We start from the raw sequence: 21,627 nt of genomic DNA, 5'->3' as shown, positions 1-21,627 counted from the left end.
AGTTATTTTCTTAAATTATTCTTGATTTCAGATTGACAAATTCTTTATTTCTACCTTGGTTTTCTCTGCGTATTAAAGGAAATTATTGACTACTTATATTTCTACTACTTATATTTCTTTTCATGATGGGAAGACCGAGTGAGTAAAGGATTCTTAATTGAACCATTATTGTCTCTCCTAGTTTGTGTTTAATCTGAAACACAATGTAAACTTCATAAGCTGACTTGCCTGGAGGACAGTGATAAGTATCAAGGAAGATTCAGAAGGGACCAACCAAAGTCACATCTGTTTTTAATATTTATTTTGGGTAGTGACATTTTCAATAATCCATCCCAATTTAGTTGTGTCATAGTGAAGAGATAGGCAGCATCAAGGAACATGAAAGCTCTTCTTAGAGTCGCATTTCTATTTTATTAAATTCTACTTGTCTGATTTCTTTCAAAATTGAATCTGTTTCTTAGCATGGCTCTAATATTAGATGGGTTTCCTTGGAGATATGCATAGATTGAGAGTTGTGGTGTTAACCCTGATCTTATCTAGTTTAATGGAGTTCTTAGAAAAGTATGTTCTTGTTTAGGTCATTAAAATACTCCACAAAAGCAAATATAGAAGCTATAGAGATAAGATTTAAGATGATAGATTTCTGGTTGTGAATTTGATGCTTTTTTGCAGGGATGATTTTTGGAGGTGGGAGGGGGGATGGGGGGCAAGTAATGGCATTTTTTAGTTATCACTACAAATTGGTCTTCCAAAGGGATCAGACTCTGTGGGTCAGTGTACCTGGTGAATCCCAACCCCAGTCTCAGCAATTTAAGTAATTCATATGACTGTTGAAAGAGCGCATATAACTGACATTTCCTCTTTATTGATAAGAGAAACTTGTGAAACTTTGAAGCCTGGAGAGAAGTATAGAGGGAGTCTGGGAGGGTATTTGTGACATTTTGCTCAGAGAAGAATTGAACCTTGTTTTTTGTTTTTAATATTGTGCTGTGTTTCCTCCCAACTATACGAAATATGGTGTGCTTGTTATGCTGAAACCTAATCTGTGGAAATGCAAACTGACATCATACGGAAATAGTGGGACAATTCTGACATAAACACTTGATAACTATTTTTACAACTTTCAAGCTGTTTTCTTTAGTCATTCATTTCAGCAAATGTGTACTCAGACTGTTTTATTTACGTCTCTGGGTATGCATATGGCCTGTTTTTTCCTGGTTCATTTTTGCTCACTTCCTGTCGTGTTTTTTAAACTTTACAATAATGAATTTACTGATTACTAAACACTAGTTCCCAGATGGCCAAGAAACTGGGCCCTAGGAACGTCATGGAATCTTTGGTGGAGAGGGGCCAGTTTAGAAGCTGGAAACATTTTTTGTTATTTTTATTTTGGAATGAAATGACTGAGTGAATGAACATGATTGACATGTTTCCTGCCTTTCCTTTAAGCCTGTAAGATAGAAGCAGATACGTAAAGATGCCTCTGTGGCCTGAGCATTCTTGGGTCACTCACTGTGTCATGATTGGCTGTAGTCTGACCAGGGCACTGTGGAGCCAGAGGGCAGATTCTTCAGCATGAGTAATGCTGTTGAGCACTGAGCATGGTGCTGCACAGGTGCCACCATGGAAGTGGCATAGTGGTTAAATCATAAAAACCTGGCTGTCACAGAATTGTAATAAGGAATTAATGATGTATAGCACTTCAAATCAGCAGTCAATTGAGGAAATTTGAACAGTTATTGGGGAAGACTTTCTGAGGTTACATTCTACCCAGAAGTTTCTTCCAGCCCTGAGCCAGTGTTCTCTTTGGAGCCATAGAGAGGATGGGCTTTCCAGGCAGGCTTTGCCATAGCATCTTATCTTTGCAGACGGAGCAATAGCAATGGTCACCTCCTTAAGCTCCAGCATTGCACAGTTATTTGCAATTGTCTCTTACCACGGTTGTGAAATCTGAATAGCATCAGGTTTTTGTTACTGTTCTTGTTGTTTTTTTGGAGCTCATTTGATGGCAAAGTCTGACCTGAACTGACATGAAGCTATTTATGGTCTTTATTCCAGTTAATAGGAATGTTCACCCATTTTGCTGCAAAAATATTAATGTGTTTGACTATGAGATGCTGCTCCAGGTCCTGCTGGAGCTGTTAATTATGGTATACATACCGGATTACTTTTCTAAAATTAAAAAACAAAGCAAAACACCAATTCTAAGTATTTCTGGCCTCAAAGGTTTCAGAAAAGGGTGTGAAGACTGGCACCTAACACGAAGAAACATAGCCCTCGTCATAGAAACACAGAAGCTTTTTGTAGTTTGCATTTGTCCTAATTTCACATTTCAGGGGTCTGAATTCTCTCTTGGTAAGTAGATGAGACCTGATGCCAGGATGTTCCTGTTCTGATGACCATCAGTGTGGCGTATATGGATTACCAGGGGACGGAGAAGAGGCCTGTGAAGGATCTAAATCCAGGAAACAAAAGAAACAAAGGGTGTGAATAAGGCTGGACCGACATGGCTTTAGTCACCCCAGACTTTGAGTGGACTTACTGCTGAGTCAGCAGGGGTGGCTGTTAGCTGTGTTTAAACTATGTATTCATTATATTAGCTGTATATAAGATTGTCTATGCTTAGATTGTCTATTTAGTAAATTTGGTATCGTTCAGTCCATATTGTATGAGTTCTGTTCTTTTCAAGTAATCCATTATTTGCTTTATGGAGTTCCTAGGTAAGTGAACTTCTTGAGACATTTAAGGGAAGGTTGCTTGAGTCGGGTGGACTCGACATCCATTTCTAGTGATGCCCAAAGTACGTGGAGCAGATAAGCAGCGGGCCTAATGGAACAAAGCTTATTCCTTCCTGTTGGGTTATGTGTTACATAGAGAAATGTGAGCAAGACACAGCCTTGAGTCCTTGGAGAGACAGGTGTGGATACAGACAACTGTGAAGCCGGTGCAGCTTGCTTTGCATTTAGGATAAATGGAGTAAAGTGTGAGAGAGAAAGCTGGAAAGGAAGGTTAGGTCAGAACTTGCAAGGGCCTCGAACGCCTCTGCTACATGGTTGGACTTAATTTTGTATATCATTTGTTCACAAGTTTTGCACATAGAATTCCGTGTAATAATGTTACACTTCAAATAACTAAATGCATTATCTTATGTTAGATTAGATATCTCTACCACTAGATCTTATTATGGATAAGTAGGAGTTGGTGCCAAAAGTTAGGAAGATGTGCAGGAGAGAAACTTAAAATGGAGGAAAAGTAGCTATTATGTCTTTTTTTTTTTAAATTTCTACAATTCAAGAACAGATAGCATCATTTGATTTTCCTGGTGGGAATACCTCGACCCATCTCATGGGATGTAGGAGCTGTGAGAGCCAGTGCTCTGGGCGATGATGAGTCACTGCAGGTCTTTGCAGAGAGAGGGGTGATGTTATCAGAGAGATGCTTCAGCAGGATTAATTTGGTAACATGTATGGGATGGTTCGAGTGGGGAGAGCCTAGTGGTTGGCAAGCGAGGTAGGGGCTGTTGCAATTGTATCTAGGCAAGAAGCAAGAATCGCTATCTGAACCTGGCAGGTCTCAGTGGGAAGGGAAGAAAAGAAATATTTGAAGCAGAAACTTTAAGAAATGTGTTAAATGGAATAGGTTTGTCTCTACTTTTCTTATTTTATTCCTCAAGGGTACTTCTAAGTTGATAAGAAGGAAGACCTAAGTAGGAGTTGTCTGATAATAGACTGGGTTTTCTGGGATTTTCCCAAGGTTCAAGACTACATTTTGTGTATGTATGTAAAAGGTTCTCTGCCTGAAACTTTTCCCTAGGCTAATAGAATTCTCCTTTTTAAGGAATCTTGGGATTCAACAAATGTTCAGAAAAATGAGGAAATGTTAAGAAGAGTGATTGGGAGATTTCAGCTCTTAGTTCGTAGCTGTCTTCTGTTTTCCTTTGAGCTCCTGGCCTGTGCTGTGCCCATGTTGGCGACTCATCTGACATCTTCATTAACTGTTCTCCATCTCCTTGTTTCAGTGAGCTTCCCTTCCACACCACCTCAGCAACCCACTCAGTGGCCACACCTGGTTCTCTCACTTCTGAGATGCTTATCTCTGAAATGCCCTTCCCTCTGTCAGAGCCCCTGTCTTTCCCCTCTGCTTTCTCTCATTAAACCTGTTCTTCAGACTCTCTGTGAATTTATTCCCTTGATCCCCACCCTATGTTCTGTCTGTCTGGCTGTTACATCCCCCACTCATGTCACTTCTTCCCTGACATGCCTGGATGGTACAGTCAGCCATTTTGGTGATCTGTCACTGCCACTGGTCATTTTCTCACTCCTTTGATCTTCTGTAGTAGTCATCTTTTTCTCCAACTCAGAATCAACACAACAGTCTACTTCTTTTGTCTTGGTATTCAGTCTATAACCAATTACTGGCTCCATTGCAAATGCATCATGTTAAGGTTAACAGAACCCTTGATGTTACTTGGAAATGGTTTTACTGATCCAAAGTTTACAGCCTTTCTCATTTTCCGTAGCAGCTGTTCCACACCTTTATTACTCTCTTCAAGGATATGACTTTCCTCCACAATCACATTCTCAGCATTTGAGTTTGTCCTCATGTTATCTAGAAAAACAGAGGTCACTAGGAAGAAGTTCGCCCAACTTCTTATTAAGTTATTGATATCCCCCGTCAGTGATTGATTATGCCCTTCCATTCTAATCCTATTTTCCAAGGCCATCTGATGCTATCCTGGCCTATCTGTAACTTTGATACTGTTGACTGTTGCATCAGTTGGGATGATTTTGGCTGAAATAACAGAAACACAAACAGAAGAGGCTACATAAAAGAAGTCTGAAAGTAGGGTAGTTCCATGGTTCCTTAATTCAGGGCTTGATAGTGTCATCAAAGACCAGTTTCTTTAGTCTTTCCTCCCTGTCATTCACAGCATGTTAATTTTATTTTCTCTCCAAACTTGCCTTGGGGTCCCATTGGCCAGGGTTATAGCACACGCCTTTGCCTAAGCCAGTCAATGCCTGATAGGTTTAGAATTGTCAAGGCTTGTAGCCTGGGGCTGGGGAGAGCCCCGGTTCCCCTTAAGCATATAACTTTCTGGTAGCTGAACAAAACTGGAATTCTGTTAGCAATCAAGAAATGTGGGGAGAATGGCTACTGGGGAGATGATCACGAGTAGCTTCCACAGGTACCTCCTCAGTGCTGAAAGACTTTGCTCCCTTGAACATGAACACTGATTTTCTTTCTTCTCTGAATGTTCTCTAAGTCTTGGTTTCCTTCATTTTTTCCTCTTAAATCTTGGCTTTCCTGGTGTGGTCACCTTACCATCTCTTCTTGATCAATGGTGTTTCCTAGGGCGATTTTAGTCATTCGCATGATTTCATCTGAGGATTCTTACATCCGCGTCTCCGCACTGACCTCTGTGTCTTGAGCCCCTTGTCTGTCTTCTTACCTGTTCTTGAGTTCTGTGTCTTGATTAGTCACACCATTTACTACGGCAGAGAATGCTGCCTCCCATTATACACTTTTTCCTTTGTAAAAGAATCCTTTTTTTTTCTTCCTGGGCACATTATGTAAAAAGACAAACAAACAAAATCAAAACCTCATTATCCAGCCTTCCTTGCAGCCAGCTATGGCCGTGTGACTGAGATCTGGCCGGTGAGTGTTAGGAGTATTGTGTGGAGCTTCCAGGAAGGGTCAAAAACAAAGAAAGCTGTTCAGTGGGAGGTATGCCCTTTTTGCCCGTATGTCTTTCCTTCCTCTGGCCTTCAAATGTGAGTGATGACTAGAGTTTCAGAAGCCATCTTGAACCCTGCCTTGATCTGAAAGATGGAAGCCAAGATAGAAGGATGCTGAATTCTTTATGACCATAGAGCTGCCATATTAGGAATACTTTGGAATGCCTGCCTCTGGATTTTTACATGGCAAGTAAACCTTTGTTTATTTAGGCCACCATTTGTGTGTGTGTGTGTGTGTGTGTGTGTGTGTAGGGGGTGGTGTCTTTATTAATTGCAGCTGAATGTAATTTCTAACAGATGTTTCTTCTCTTGTTGCCCAAGCAGCACACTCTATAGTTTTCCTTCTTCCCCCTTACTACCCACATTTTAATTCATGAACTATGCTTTGGAACTGTCTCTAGATCCTGGAAGCATAATATAAAACCAAGTTAAGAGTACCCATTCTACACCACGGATTTGTTCAAATTAGATAGTTTGACTATACTAAGCAAGGGCAAGGATGTGTAAAATGGAAACTCATATTTTATTAATGGGAATATCATTTGGAACAACCACTTTAGAGAACAGTTTGGAAAAAAGTAGTTAGGTTTAAGATATTCAAACCTTACAACTCCATAAACCAGCAGTTCTGTTTCCAGATATGTGAAAGTCCCCTACATGTGTACTGGGAGGTGTGTGTGCTCTGTTGACTGCTCTGTTGTTTGTTAGAGCAAAAAATTGGAAGCAACCTCAATGTTCATGAACAAGATGTGGGTAAATAATTGTGGTGTATTCAATCAAGTAAATTATATAGAGCCGTTAAAATGAAAGGACGAGAACTATGTGTATCTAAATCTCAAGAATAATGTTGAACAAAAAATTCACGTTGTGGATTATATATAGCATGATGATGTTTATATAGTTTTTAAAAATACAAATAAAAACTTATTAATTAGTGACCTTCTCTACTATGACTGCTGCTGCTGCCCCTCCTCAGGGTCTCATTATTTTTCACCTGGTGTACTGTTAAGAGCTCAATAATTTATCTTCCTTTTCCATTCTAACTTGCTTCAAACATTGCCACCAACTTAATCCTCTGCTTAAAAACTCTTGGGTTTCCTACTGCATGTAGGGTAATGCAGTCCTGACTTTTAGCACGGTGTTCAAGATTGTTTTTAGAATCGTCTCTCTTCACGTCTTTTCTGTCCTGTACATACCTCTTTTCCAGCAGGTCTTCAAAGTTCCTGTGGCTGCAGGCAGTCTCTCGGACTGGAATGACTCTCTTCTCTTTTCTTACTCTTTTTCACTTCGCAGAAGCCCAAATATAAGCATTCACAGGCCAGATCAAGGGTCATCCTTGTCCAGAATCCTTCCACCTTCCCACTCCTAGACAGAATTGGTTATTTACTCCTCCGTTTACTCCTAGGACTTTATTTTCCCTGGTAGTATAAGATCTTGGCTCATTATATTGCAATTTTGACTTTGTTAAGAGGAGGATCTTTGTCTTAGGCATCTTGAGGTCCCTGGAATCCTTTTGCATAATTTTAGCACATCGTCTGTGGTCATTGAAAGTTGTATTGAAAGAATGTAGTTGGTATTTTTTTTCGTAAATTGTGAGAGGAGAAGTTAGCCCTATATACAGTCTGTATTCACTGTCTCAATTTCCCTTGAAAAATTCACACATTGAGCTTCAGGGGGATGGCCTTTCCAAGTTCATCTTTTACTGGAACTGGTAGCTGCCACTGTGTTTTAGGAGAGTGGTAGGAAGGATTGTATTGGAGATATTAAAGTTAACTTTGCAACCAGGAGAAACCTAAGAATGAATTAGGTAGTGACTAAAAAAACATTCCCTGGGGCCAGCCCTGTGGCCTAGTGGTTAAGGTCAACAAACTCTGCTTTGGTGGCCTAGGTTCACGGGTTCGGATCCTGGGTGCAGACCTGCACCACTCATCAGTCATGCTATGGCAGCAACCCACATACAAAACAGAGGAAGATCAGGGCTAACCTTCCTCAACCAAAAAAAAAAAGATTCCCTTCCTGAGAATACATGTACCTTTTTTTGTTTTTTCCCCTGCTTTATTAAAGTAATTCTTACTTACTGCAAAATAAATATCAGAAAGGGCCCGGCCTGGTGGTACAGCAGTTAAGTTCCCTTCAGCGGCCCAGGGTTTGCCAGTTCAGATCCCAGTTGGGGACTTACACACTGCTCATCAAGCCATGCTGTGGCAGGTGTCCCACATATAAAGTAGAGGAAGATAGGCACGGATGTTACCTCAGGGCAAGTCTTCCTCGGCAAAAAAGAGGAGGATTGGTGGCAGATGTTAGCTCAGGGCTAATCTTCCTAAAAAAAAAATAACAATAAAAATAAATAAATAAATATCAGAAAGCATGAGATAAGGGCCGGCCCGGTGGCTGAGTGGTTAAGTTCGTGCACTCCGCTTCGGCCGCCCCAGGTTTTGCTGGTTTGGATCCTGGGCGTGGACATGGTACTGCTTGTCAGGCTAGGCTGAGACAGCGGCCCACATGCCACAACTAGGAGGACCCACAACTAAAATATACAACTATGTACTGGGAGGACTTGGGGAGAAAAAGCAGAAAAAAAAATAAAAAAGAAAAGCATGAGATAGAATTTTTAGAAGAAAATTAAATTTTAGTGTTTTTGGATTTCTTTTTCTGGGCACATAGAGACTCATAATTGTACAAAAATGAGATCATCCTATAAATACTGTTTTGTAACTTTTTAAAAAACCTAATCTATCTTGAACATGTGTCCATGTCAGCCAATAGAACTTCATCATCATTCTTTTAAATTTAGGCTTAACTTATGTTGTGAATTGTATAAATCTTAAGTATACTGCATAACCACCACCCAGATATTTCTAGTACTGCAAAAAGCTCTCTTTGAGATCCTTGGTGGTGATAGAACAGTTCTGAATCTTGGTTCTGGTGGTGGTTACTTGAATATGTATACATGTGACAAAATTTTATAGAACTATGCACAATACACATACGTGCAGACGTGTACAAAATGAGTGCATGTAAAAACTGGTGAAATTCGAGGAAACTCTGTAGTCTAGTTAGTTGTATTGTGTCAATGTTAATTTTCTGTTTTTGACTATAGTTATATATAAGGTGTTACCATTGGTGGAGCTGGGTGAAGGGTGCATTGACTGCTCTGCACTGTTTTGGCAACTTCTTGTGGTTCTGTAGTTTTTTATTTTTTTAAGTTAAAAAGAAAAATCTCTCTCATGCCTGTTTTATTATTTTAATGGATGTCTTATAGATTATTATATAGACATACAGTAACTTATTTAACCAATTCTCTATACTTTTTCCAGAGTTTTTACTAGTACAAACAACTTTGTGATGAGCAACCTTGTGCGTATTTTTCAAAAGAGGTCTTATCTTAGAAAAGAAAAAGCTGCTACAAGGTTCTTGTAAGTCATTTTTTCAATGACTACAAACAGTTTTCAAGATCATGCATTACGTAAAATGAGAGAAACCTGTGCAGTAGGGCTAACTAAGTCTTCCAGGAAAAAGGCATTTCAGCAAAATTGCAATTTCTGGCTTTTCCATCTGCCTATTGCCAGAAAGACCAGGGGTGTTGAACTCTGTACATGGAATAGAAGATATAAATGAAAGTGCAGCCTAATTCAAACACAGGTCATTATGTTGCTTCTCAAGGACGAAATGTTTCTAGAAAAGATTCACTCAAAGGTGAGCTGCATGGCAAACTCAGTTGTACAGTCTTTATTTGAAGGATAAAGCCATCTGAGTAGTTATGCTAAGTTTTCCTTGTGTTGTTCATCCTGATCTCTAGTCTGGTTTTGAGAAGACCAGCCTCCTCACAGGCTTCTTGAAACCAGAATGTACTTTATGCAACTCCTCAGTGGTTTGCGGGAAAAAAGATAGGTATGTATTTGGTAAAGCACATGTTAAATGAGACTTGTTTTCCATTTTGACTCAGCAGGTACCTTATACCCTATTAGTTGATGACGGTATTTTTTGTTGTTGCTGTTTTTGACAATAGTTTTCCTTTCACTGATATTCTATTACTGACAATTTTGTCTTTGACCCAAGGAACTCGGTTATTTGTGATTAAAGCTTCTAACTCAGGCACTTGAATGGAATATAATGAAAAGATTATTGCTTCTCAGACATCCAGCAAAGAAGACTTACACTTGTCAATAAGATCCGTGTTGAGCATGCTGTGTTTATCTGTGTAGCGTTTGAATACAAATTTGTTGAGGTCATTGATAGTGGTGTTTTCCAAAGGAGACCTGCCTTGAAGTGATGAGATTTAACTCTTCACACCTAAAATCTGCTCTCATGTGACCTTATTTTTCATCACTTCCAAACTCTTACTTTTGACCTCATCTGAGAAAACTGACTTGCTCTCAGATTCCCATTTTAGAACAATTGCGCATATGGTCTGCCTTCTTTCATCAGCTTCATCACATTCTGTCCCTTCCTTCTTTTAAGCTTTGCTTCTCCCATTTTATCCATAGAGCTATTTATAGACTTAACCAGTGTACTGCTGGCAAATCTTAGTATTTATTGTTTTACGCTTTCCGTTTATGCCATACGTAACTCTTGTATGTATCCTCGGGTAGGTATGTTTGACTCTATCTTTTGCCGAAATTCCAAACTTTGATAGCAAAAGCAGATAGTTATTAACTTTGTGAATTACTCACCTGTTTATTTTCTCTTCTTAATAACAAATTATGTAAACATTGACCGGATAAAAACTGGGAGCATATGCACATACTTGCCACTACTGGAATTTAAGATAAATGAATTATGGAAAAGCGCATTGTCTCTCTTTTGCATAACATGCTTAAAATTTTGCTCAACTATTAGTTTTCTTTGGGAACAGAAGTATAATTGGAAATACCATTCATGACCTAAGTGTTCTGTATTGTGGGGTTAATCTAGTTTGGATTTTTAGACTGGCCTGTGATTGTCAATATCTTTGTAGTTTTCTGGGTGTTTTTGTTCTCCTTTACGCATTCTGCTTCTTTTAAACTATTCATAAACTTAAGATATTGTTATGCACGTGAAATTATTCAGTAAATTTTGGGAATAAATCAGAGTCCATTGAGAGAGAAAACATTCCTAAAGGGCTTGTATTTGCATGCTTTCTTTTTGCCTTCCTGGTTGTGTTGCTTTTGAACTCTAGGATAGTGTTAATAAATTGTCAAGCTGAATTGTCTCATATTTGACTCCCTTTTTGGGAGTTTGCAGGTGGTACTAATGATCTTTCACTCCTTGAACACGTGCAATGAATGCCCTCTTTATTCTCCATTTTAACCTTGAGCCGTGAAACCCCCTCTCAGCTGGGCCCCAGTTCTGCAGGCGTCTGCCTGCCTGGCCTGTTATTACTCCATGAATCATTGCTGGCCTTATTAAACTATTTTGGGCAGCAGCCTTTCCCTTCTCCTCCCGTGAACCATGAAGACTGGAGGAGCTGCAGCGGCATGGCCCAGTGTGGAATTTGAACGTGAAGGAAAGAAGCTTCGCTGGTTTGTCATATAACGTTCTACCCTATTGAACAGTAGGGTGTCTGCCTGCTGAGGCCACACTGTGAAATTTTTCTTTTGTTTTAAAAGTGATCCCAGAAAGGTCATTATTGAAAGTCTAGCATTTAAAATGCTTGAATATAAGGCAGTTGGATCTCTCCCCACTTTTTCCTCCATTTTCTCTGGCATATCCATAATCCTGGTTTGTGTGTTGGTCTTTCCTTGCTCTTGCATTCTAACCTACATCAGATCCATAGGCCCGCAGCATGAGCCTTGACCGGGAAAGGCAGCACGTACAGTGGATAAGAAGGTGGCTTCCAGGCAGACAAGCCTGCATTCAGATCTCAATGATGGTGAGCAAATGACATTGCCTCTTTAAGGTTAAAATAGGGAAAGTGGACTCAACCTCACAGGATGGTATAAGGATTAAGAGAAGCATCTAAGAACTAGTTAATGGGAAAGCTGACCACTGGTTAGAACTAGTCCGTAGGGGAAGTCCTCTGGCCTTTGTTAAGGAGATAGTATAATTCATGTAGTCTAAGTGTTTCATTTTAAAGATGAGTCACTGAAACCCAAAGCGGTTGTGCCTGCCTGATAACACATAGCTGTACATGGAAGAGTGAGGAGGAGAACCCAGATTTCCAACTCCTAGTCCAGTGGTCCTCCACTGTATCACATCACCTCCCCATATGTGGCTGGCTCCAGGCCACATTTGAACTATTCTCAGCCTTGTTGATGGAGGTATTTATTGTTCATCAGAAAATGCTTTTTCCATATGCTGTTTCATACTTGTCGTTTCCTTATCCCCTTAAAAAAAAAAGACTGACCGTGTATTGGTTGCCTATTGCTGCTATAGCAAACCGTGTTGTCTTAAGCCACAAATTTCATGGCTTAAAACAATGCAAATTTGTTCCCTTACAGTTCTTGAGATCACAGAGTCTAAAATCAAGATGGCAGCTGGGCTATGTTCCTTCTGGAGGTGCTTGTGGAGAATCTACTTCTTTGTTTTCTCCGACGTTTAGAGGCTACCTGCATTCCTTGGCTCATGCTCCCACCTCACGCCTCCTTTTCCATCATCACCTGTCTTCAGATTGCATTCTCCTAACTCTGATCTCCTGCCTCTCTCTTATAAGGACTCTATGATTTCATTGGCCCCACATGGGTAGTCCATGGAGCATCTCCTCATCTCTAGGGCTTTAATTTAATCATATCTGCAAAGTCCCTTTTGCCATATAAGGTAACATTCACTGGTTCCAGGGATGAGGATGTGGCTATATTATGGGGCCATTATTCTACCTATACAGACAGACACCTGCCTTACAACCCAGAATTCCCGAATTATCCTTTTTCACCTCTAGTTCTGAATGTTTCCAAATTAAATCACGTTTATTAGTTGGCTCATAGACATTTTTGCCAGCAAATTGCTCTCCTCCCTCCGTGCCGCATAATGGATTCTTGCTTTTGGAATAGTCCTGTTCTAGAAACGGAAGGCACTGACACCTCCTACTCAGACGACTGCTGGTACTTCTCCCAGTTTACCCCGATGTTGAAGAGGCAGTGGTTGGGGAATGGATGTCTGCAACCATTCCTGCAGCTACTTTCTACCTCTGAAAATGTACTTCCTGTGAGACTGTTAAGTAATTTTGGGGATTAAGAAAAATTGTCTTCAGCTTCTACCTCGTGTGTATTTGGGGTTTGGCTTAGGAGAGGGTTGCCTTTCTCTTTTTGGATATAGGTCGTGTTTGAATTATGGTCAGCAGAAATCTAATTGGTGAATCCATTTAATCAGGGGTCCTTCATCTAAACCTCGGCTCCCTAAACCCTGAAAGGTTCCATGTAAGGCCTCCAGGGAGCTCGAACTCTTGTGGCTGTTTAAAGCCATGTGATCATTTTTCTGGAAAGATAGGACTATAACTTTCATTAGATTAAGATGTTGGTGACTGAGGAAAGGTTAATGACTAACTGAATTGATGGCAGGTGGATTATTTTCCATTCCCCCAATATGGAGAAGGCCCTTGGAAGTATACTGCATATATTTTTTAATACGTGATGTGATCTTTTTTTAGCTGCAACTCAACTGCCCCCATTCATAGTGAGGGCGACCTCCCACTGAAGCCCATGGCTCTTGCTGTCAGCAGTAAAAGGTTTATTCTGTTTCTGCTGGCATATTCTGAGATATCTTTAGAACAAGATACGGAAAACCTTTGTTAAATGTAATCTGAATCTTGGATAGGCAATATATAATATATTGGAATATAATATATATAAGGAATCAAGGATAAAAAGCGTTGGGTTTTTTTTTTCCCCATAGCCCCTTGAACACCAGCTGTTTTATTTGCAGATTTTTTTCTTTCAGTACATATTTCTTTGGAACTGAAAACTAATTTCTCTTAGTATTTTGCCTCACATTTCACCCTCACCTTTGATCACTGTTTGCCTTTTCTTCTGACTCCTTAGGTTTCCTCATAAAGAATGCATGAGAGTTTCCTGCCTTATCATTCACTTTGCCCTCACCTGTACTTTACCCTTCCCTTGCCTTATGGGAACCCAAAGGGTGAAGATCGTTTCCATACATTGCTAGATATATGAGGCTCAACAATAGTAAAGAGTGTGTTGTATGCATAAGGCAAAATAGCAAGTGAAATCAGATTTGCTAACTGAGTCACTCCATGCCATTTAAAGGTTAGGGAGCAAAAACATAAATGACCAAAGGTGATTATTTATGCTTTTTGAATCAGAAGGATTTTTAAAAACAGGTGCAATTTTTGAATTAAGCTCACATGGCTATGGAAGGGAATTCATTAAAGTTCGCTGATTTGGCAAACCAGTTTTGAAGCACCAGGCAAAGAGGGAGGCTTACATTGGGTGGAATCTCCTTTCTCGATGGATTCTTGTTCCCTTTCTTTTAATGTGTGGTGTATTGGAGAGAATTATTCCTTTGGTATTAAATAGAATATATATGAATTCTCTTTGAAAACAGTGGGACGTTATGTGGAAATAATGCTTAACTATCCTGGAAGGAATACGTTGCTTTTTTTTTTTTTTAAAGGTTGGCACCTGAGCTAACATCTGTTGCCAATCTTTTGTTTTCTTCTTCTTCTCCCCAAAGGCCCCCAGCACATAGTTGCATATTCTAGTTGTAGGTCCTTCTGGTTGTGCTGTGTGGGACACCACCTCAGCATGGCCTGATGAGTGCTGCCATGTCCACACCCGGGATCTGAACCGGGGAAACCCTGGGGTGCTGAAGCGGAGCGTGCGAACTTAACCACTCAGCCACGGGGCCGGCCCCAGGAATGTGTTGCTTTTGACAAAACTCATTTATGTTCGTTTTTATTTGGAACAAGAATTTAAGTCTCATTTGGCCTGACTTAACCATTTCATTTTATTTTATTTGAGGAAGATTAGCCCTGAGCTAACTACTGCCAATCCTCCTCTTTTTGTTGAGGAACACTGGCCCTGAGCTCACTTCTGTGCCCATCTTCCTCTACTTTATATGTGGGATGCCTACCACAGCATGGTGTGCCAAGCGGTGCCATGTCTGCACCTGGGATCCGGACTGGTGAACCCTGGGCCACCGAGAAGCAGAACGTGCGAACTTAACCTCTGCGCCACCGGGCTGGCCCCTAACTTAACCATTTTATAGATAGGAAAAAAATGAGGTCAGGATTGGTGGTCTTTACAGCATTATGCAATTATTTTAGGGACAAAGTTGGTGACAAAATTCAAGACTCCAGCCTCTGACCCCGTGATCTTTCATTTATACCATATTGTCTGTGTTCTATAGAAAGAGGAAAAGGTTGAATGTTCAAAGAAACAGATTTCATTCTTTGTAAATTAAACCACAGTAAGGTCTACCTACACACTCACCAGCATGGTTAAAATTTAAAAGACTGACAATGCCAAGTGTTGACTAGGATATGAAACAACTAGAGCTGTCAGGCGTGGCTAGTGGGAGGATAAAAAGGCATAGTCATTTGGAGAGCAGTTTGGCAGTTTCCAACATTAAACACACTCACCCTATGGCCTAACAGCTCTGCTCCTGTGCATTTACCCAAGAGAAAGGCCTATATATGAGTCTTCATGGCAGCTTTATTATAACAACTAAAAGCTGGAAACAGCTCATGTGTTCATCAACTGGTAAACAGATAAATTGTGGTATATTTATACAATGGAATACTACTCAGCAGTGAAAAGGAAGAAACTGCTGATATGAGCAACAGTGTGGCTCCAACTCAAAAACATTGTGTTGAGCGAAAGAAGCAGACACAAAAGAGCATATGCTGCCTGATTCCATTTATACAAAGTCCTGGAACAGACAAAACTAAGTGATAGTGATAGAAATTAGAGAGGTGAGTGTGGGAGTTGACTCCAAAAGGACGTGAGGGAATTGTTCTCGCTGTTGTCTGAGGTGGTGGTTACATAGGCATATACATTTGTCCAAACTCATCAAAGTGTACACTTAAAAGGGATGCATTTTATTGTATATAAATTACACCTTTTCAATAAAGTGATTTAAAAATAATAAGAGAGAAGAAATGAGAAGTTAAGGTGTTAAATAGCAAAGCACAGTTGATATAAAGCATAAAATATTTTTACCATGCTATTGAACTTTCTTTCATACCATTTTCTCTCTCAAAATTGTGGTCCTTCTGTTACTGTCCCCTTACCACTTGTCTGAGAACACAGATATAACTGCTGTCAAGTGTACCATTGTGGAAAAAAATGATCAGTCTGCCCATGCACATTTCCATGAGCAAGTTTCTTCTGTGCTGGAGACTTTGCCAATTGAAGCACTAATCTGGGGAATCATTTTGAGCTTCAGTTATTAATTCTCCTTTAGTTACCAAAATTTTACCAGCATGACTATCTATGCAAATAAAATAATACACAGAGAAAAGCCAAGTGCTTTTCTGTTCTCTAGGAGGAAGTTTAGAGGATTTGTAGACTGAGTAGGTTGAATTTATAGCCATAGTCTCTGCTGAATAATCTAAAAATAAAAACGTTGGCATCACAGTTGGTGCTTGAGTCATATTTTAAATCCTGTAAGCCTGTAGCTTAGCAAAATGCTATTCAGAAAACTCTCAACTGCATATACAATGTATCTTTGTCTTGCCAACTCCCCTTCTAGCTTCTTTCAAAAATTTTTTTTCAGCAATGTCTAAGACTAGAATTGAAGTCATATGAGTCCCCTAGGAATGAGTTCTAGACAAAAGAGGAAAGCAGCATTACTTCTAAATGAGACAAGAATTCCCAAGAACTTTCTCTCTGCTGTGCTTGAGGATTAAGTAACTCTTAGAACCCAAGACACCTTATAAAGAATCTAATTGAATAAAAATTAGTGATTATATTCATTCAAGTTTTCTTTTGCTCAACTAAAACAAAATAATGCCACCAGTATTCCTTGTTACGGTTTTGGCTATGCTGGTTCCACATGGGTGCATTTATTATTTCATTCACCAAAAATTTATTGAGTACTTATCATATGATAGGTATTTTGCAAGGCAGTAGGATATAAAGATGAAAAAGAACAGTGTCCTCCAGGAGCTTGTAATTCAGTAAGGAAACAACATGCAAACAAATATTTTTATTGTAATAAATACAGTTGCTAGAGTAAGGTATGAGCAAGGGCAACCTGGTGTGTGCCAACGTGGGAATGTGAAGTCCATCTGGTCTAATGTGGAGTTTAAGTCCAGTATTTCCTTATTGATTATCTGGATGATCTATCCATTGATGAAAATGGGATATTAAAGTCGCCTACTATTATTGTGTTGCTGTGTATTTCTCCCTTTAGGTCTGTTAATATTTGCTTTATATATTTAGGTGCTTCTATGTTGGGTGCATAAATATTTATAAAATGTTATATCCTCTTGTTGGATTGACCTCTTTATCATTATATAGTGTCCTTCTCTTGTGTCTTAGTGCAGTCTTTGTCGTAAAGTCTATTTTGTCTGATATAAGTGTAGCTACCCCAGCTTTCTTTTGGTTTCCATTTGCATGGAATATCTTTTTCCATCCCTTCACTTTCAGTCTGTGTCCTTTCATCCGAAGTGAGTTTCTTGTAGGCAGCATATAGATGGGTGTTTTTTTTTATCCATTCAGACACTCTGTGTGTTTTGGTTGGAGAATTTAGTCCATTTACATTTAAAGTAGTTATTGATAAGTATGTACTTACTGCTGTTTTGTTAATTGTTTTCTGGCTGTTTTGTAATTCTTCTGTTCATTTCTTCTCTTCTTTCTTCCTTTGTGATTTGATGCTTTTCTCTAGTGGTCTGCTTAGGGTCTTATCTCTTTATCTTTTGTGTATCTGGGAATGTTAGGGAGGAGTGGACAGAAAGCCTCCTTTGAGCTAACAACCCGGACGATGGCGACTCTGCCATTCTCATAATGGGGGTGGGGGTGGCTGCTCCAAATGCTCAGAGACAGTTTGTGGAGAAGTGCAAGTGGATTGGTGTTGCTGGAAGGTGAAGTGTGAGGTAGATAGTTATAGGAACTGAGGATTGTGTGTAGTACAGAAGACTTGAGACTTCCTCTTATAAGTCAGTAGTCCTCAATCCTGTGCATTTTAATGATCTGGAAAGCGTTTTAAAAAACCATTCATACCTAAATTCTAGGACTGTTGAATTGGAGTCTTTAGGAAGAGGACCTGAGTATGTATTTTTCTTTAAAATGTCCATGTATGACTTTGATTTGCAGCCAGATTACCTATTATTTGTAGGTAATGAGTATCCACTGAAGAAGTTTAAACAGAGGCATGACATAACCTGACATGTTCAAACAGAAAACTGGAGAGCTTTTTATGAACTGTTGTAGCTGCAAATAGGTCACTATCATTTTCCTCAATTCAGAATACCTAGGGGGTAATTGTTGTAGACATAAAGAGATAATAGGTTCTAGTTACCACTGCAGACCAAGCCCTCTTTTAGGAGCCCACCTAGTAATTGTGTCTGCTTCTTCACCACACCAGCGTGAAACTGAAGGCTGATAAGGTTTCACTCTCTATAGCTATTTAAGGATCTTTTCTTTTTTTTTCCTGGTGAGGAAGATTGATCCTGAGCTAACATCTGTTGCCAATCCTCCTCTTTTTTTTTTTTTTGTTTTTTTCCCCAAAGCCCCGGTACATAGTTGTATATTGTAGTTGTCCTTCTGGTTCTTCTATGTGGGAGGCCCCCTCAGCATGGCTGGACAAGTGGTGTGTAGGTCTGTGCCTGGGATCTGAACATGCAAACCTCAGGCTGCCAAAGTGGAGTGCATGAACCTAACCACTATGCCACTGGACCGGCCCCTAAGGATCATTTTAATGCAATGAAATGAGCTTTTTATCTTTCTAACTCCAGGTGCACCATCCTGTCTTAAAAGTGATCCTTGGAAACCAAAACAGCTATTCTACTCAGCCTTTTCCATGTCACAAATATGGATGAAATAATGGCTGTGGCGTTAGACATGTCAAACCAGCTAGCTCTCTGAACTCTAACCACATTAAAGTGTAAGGGAGGGAGCCTGATTTAAACACAGCTTTAGCAGAACCCACCTCTGGTCCTGCTTTTCTCCTCTCCATGTAACCCAGTGATGCTGTTCGCTACAAACAGTGATAGAGAAAGGCAATGAAATGTTCCCAACCGAATGGGAGCCACTGAATGTATTTTTAACCCTGAGAAGCTCGAGAATGCTCTTGTGGGCAAAGATTTCTTCCGTAGGAATTTAACTTGGAAGGAGAACCATCTTTGTAGCACTCATTTGAGACATTTTAGTAGTACTTCAAACTGGCGTGCCTACTGGCCACTTGGAAGGAAGAAAGATTTTGTTGTTAGGTGGGAGGCCCAGCAAGGAAAGATGTGGAAACTGTCTTGGGTCTTTGAGTATTTGGGCTGGAATTGGGATATTTTTTCTATTCTCAAAAGGGCATCTGACCACATATTACTAAAGATGGGCATCCTTCCTACTGTTCCAAGGCCCAGACAACAAATCACAATGCCAGTTAAGTATACCGACCTTATCACCCTCCATCTACACGTGCTTCTGGGGTTTGTGTTGAGAGGAGTAACTGAGGGGACTTCGTTATTATATCTATAGGTCAGTGAAGAGCCTATGAGGGTAATTTCTGTTTCAGCTGTTGGCTCCTGTGCTCATATGTGTGGTATTTAAAACGCTGAACTCTGTGGTCATGCCACTTAGTAATCTTTAGAATGATAATTGTATGTATAGGTCCACTCTGTTCTGAGGTTATAAAGACCTGAGGACGTATATAAAAACGGTAAGTTGCTATGCCTCCTCCCTTGTCCCCTTTGCATATACATATGCAGGCCCATAAAAAAGAAATGAAAAAGAGGACACTAATAACAGCTATATATAGCTGATTTGTATTACTACTAAAGAAGGGAAAACAACCAACCAACCTGAGCCAGGACAAATCTGAATCCTGGGCAGAACTTTGAGATGCGCAGCTGTAGACCCAAATATCCTGGGAGAAAGGGGATCTTCTTGGACAAGGAACAGCCTTCTGATGAGCATCAGGTTGGTGAGCCACTCACTTAGGCCTTGGAGCAGCTGATTAAGCTGGAGGTCAGTGACATCATCACAACATTTAAAGATGGAATTGGCTGCTTCAGAAAGTAATAAGTTGCCCATCAGAGTATCTGCACCAGTTAAACCCCGTCTGATATGAGGTGGGCAGGCACTGAGGAAATGTTTAGTAAATAAATGTCAGCATAACGATATTGGCAAGAAGCTTAATGAGGTGACCTTGGTTCTTCGAGTTGGTGATTCTCTGTAAGAATCCATAGTGGGTACCACTAGTAATAGGAAAATGATGACTTGAGGAAAACAAGTACAGAAGTATGAGGGGATAGACTCTCACTCCTTTTTTCCCCCCTCCTTTTATTTTAAGTGATTAAATATATCATCTTGAATATATTCTCATTATAAAAATTTTGAAAATAAAGAAAATTAATAAGAAACAGAGGGGAAAACCCCCTTTGATATGCCATCCAAATGTAGCCCTGTCATCTCTTTGGGTGTTACCTGTGACCTTTTTTTCATTATACATTTTTACGCAGTTCTATGCACTTTTTTATTTATTAGCATTTTTCTTTTAACATGAACAATTTCCATGTTATATTCTTCATAAAATATTTGTAGAGGCAATATTATTCATGGTATGTGATAATATATCTAGTCTTAATGTGCTGAACTTTTCCTCTGCTGTTGGGCATTAAGGTTGTATCTACTTTTTCCCTATTACAAATATTCAATAAAAGGGTAAGAATATTTTATAACATTTTGGTGATAGTTGCTAAATAGGTTTTCCAAATATTTTTACTTATTTATATTATTAGCAATATGTGTCAAAATTTGCCAGTCTTTCCTTTCATTGGCTATGGATGTTTAAAATTACTTGCTAAATTTCATACGTGGAAAGTAGTATCTGAAAGTGGATCAGGTAAAAGAGGATTTCATTGGACCCATGCAGGGCTGGCTCACAGAGCCCCAGGGCAGGAAGCAGGAAGCCCGGCTGGAACGTGGCAGGCCCTCGAACATGGCAGAAATCCATCAAGTCCTCCCTTCTCCCCACCAGGTCGCCCACCCTCCTTGGCCTCTCCATCTGATTTGTCTCTCTTTGTGTGGCTGTTGCTTTGCCTCTGGCTCTGTCTCATTGCATGTGTGTGTTGTCTGTCTGTCTTTCTGTGTGTCTCACTCTGCGTTTCTCTGTGTCTCTGGTCTGCCTGTCCTTCTTTGTCTGTCTTTCAGTCCCTCTCTCTGTCTGCTTCCCTGCCATCCTATTCACTCTTCTCTGATTTCCCTGCATAGGGTTAAAAATAGGTCCCCCGGCAGTTCCGCTTGCCTTCTAAGTTCAGTGCTTATCAGAGTCTGCCTTGGTTTCTGTGTCTACCTTCCAGATTCTGCACAAAGGGAATTTGATTTGCTCAGCTTGGTCAGTGCAGTGGCTACCCTTGGTTTTGGTCACCCCAGTGGTCAAGGAAGGGCAGGGCCCAGGACAGGCTGGTTCTCAGTGAGGAGGGCGCTGAGGAGAGGAGCCCCTCTTATGGGTGCCTATAGTAAGACTGTGTGTGGTCCTGACCCCCAAGTCGTGATGAGCTCCACTCTGCGAAGATAGTTGAGTAAGTGTGCCTTGCGTTTTTGGGGGGTCTATTCAACCAAGAAGTGAGATTAGTGAACACCCTCTCTTGATAGGTCATCTGTCAGAATTGATGGAAACTGTCTTCTCGGATTAGATTTGCTGTCCCTAGAGTGAAGAAGAATTTGCTTGATTGGTCCCATCTCTGATACTGTGTGTGTAGGGAGGGGGGCCATACTGTGGAGTAGCTCTGATGGTCATACTTACAGGTTTTCTTTTTCTTTTTTTCTTCTCCTAAAACCGTAACTCAACCCTGCCCTTT

General features: G+C 40.1%; 1 protein-coding gene across 29 annotated transcripts in view; it reads left to right on the top strand.

Annotated features, from left to right (window-relative positions):
- The window catches only part of OSBPL3 (oxysterol binding protein like 3), a 170,808-nt gene that overhangs the window by 35,776 nt on the left and 113,405 nt on the right, over positions 1-21,627 (top strand). For 4 of the 29 annotated variants that reach the window (XM_070616002.1, XM_070615989.1, XM_070615996.1 and 1 more), the window contains exon 1: positions 21,133-21,348. The exons of 21 other annotated variants lie outside the window; for them this stretch is intronic. The gene's annotated coding sequence lies outside the window, so the exon portion shown is untranslated. Of the gene's footprint in view, positions 1-21,132; positions 21,349-21,627 lie in introns of those variants that run through there. 4 more of the 29 variants (XM_070616006.1, XM_070616012.1, XM_070616009.1 and 1 more) reach the window with 4 other exon arrangements.

Source organism: Equus przewalskii, chromosome 4, assembly GCF_037783145.1.
Source record: "Equus przewalskii isolate Varuska chromosome 4, EquPr2, whole genome shotgun sequence".
NCBI lineage: Eukaryota > Metazoa > Chordata > Mammalia > Perissodactyla > Equidae > Equus > Equus przewalskii.
Note: the sequence above shows the minus strand (reverse complement) of the source record. Positions and strands in the feature narration are given on the sequence as shown.